Source organism: Dipodomys ordii, unplaced genomic scaffold (assembly GCF_000151885.1).
Source record: "Dipodomys ordii isolate 6190 unplaced genomic scaffold, Dord_2.0 Scaffold1000048345, whole genome shotgun sequence".
Lineage (NCBI taxonomy): Eukaryota > Metazoa > Chordata > Mammalia > Rodentia > Heteromyidae > Dipodomys > Dipodomys ordii.
Genome location: NW_012331962.1, coordinates 1 through 844, shown reverse-complemented (window position 1 = coordinate 844; position 844 = coordinate 1). Strand labels below are relative to the sequence as shown.

Below are 844 nucleotides of genomic sequence, written 5' to 3'. Positions count from 1 at the left end.
CCCTTTTCCCCCCGAGCACACTTTGACGTGGAAGTGGATGAGCGCCAGGCGGATACAGTGGGCCATGCAGACCGGCGGCAGGAACCAGACCTTGGGCGGCGGCGTGCCTTTGTTTTGGACATGGCTGATGATCTGATGCGCCGTCTGGCGCTCGTTGCCATGCCGCTTGACCCACTCGTGCAGCCGGGCCTTCTCGAGCGCTCCGTTGAAGAAGACGAAGAGCTCGATGTTGCCGCCGAAGCAGGCCTTGGCCAGCGCCGCCAGGTAGCCGAGCATGTGGTTCCATTGGCCGCCGCTGACCCAGTCGGTGTAGAAGCCGCCGTAGAGGCGATGCAGGCAGTTGTCGGCGTCCACCAGCAAGCGCAGCGGGGTCTGCGGGGGCCGCTGCCGCCCGCCGCCCACCAGGCTGCCCCGGGCCAGCTTCTGCAGCTCCACCGGCACCACGGCGCTCGGGCAGTGCTTCTCGATGTAGTCCTGGAAGCCCTGCACGCCCATGGCGGCGGCGGCGGCGGCAGCGGTGGCGGCGGGGCGAGCGCGGGCGGGCGGCGGGGCCGGGGGCGGCGGGGCGGGGGGCGGCGGGGCCGTGGCGCGGCCGGCGGGCGGGGGCGGCCTATAGGTCGGACTGGGGCGGGCCCGGGGCTCGCTCACGGCCGCCGCGGCCGCCATGTGCCGTCGCCTCCCGGGGCCATGTCTGGGGAGGGACCTGCGCCGCCGCCGCGCTGCGAGGCCGAGGCTGGGCCGGGCGGGGCGGCGCTGACGTAAGGCCCGCCCGCGCGGACGCCGGCGGGACGGAAGAGGCGGTGCCGGGACGCGGACTGGGCTCCCGGGAGGTGGCAGCGGCTGT

At 74.6% G+C, this 844-nt stretch overlaps 1 pseudogene; it reads right to left on the bottom strand.

The window, feature by feature from the left end:
* Positions 1 to 21: 21 nt before the first annotated feature.
* LOC106002994 lies at positions 22 to 666 on the bottom strand (annotated as a pseudogene).
* Between the last annotated feature and the right edge of the window lie 178 nt (positions 667 to 844).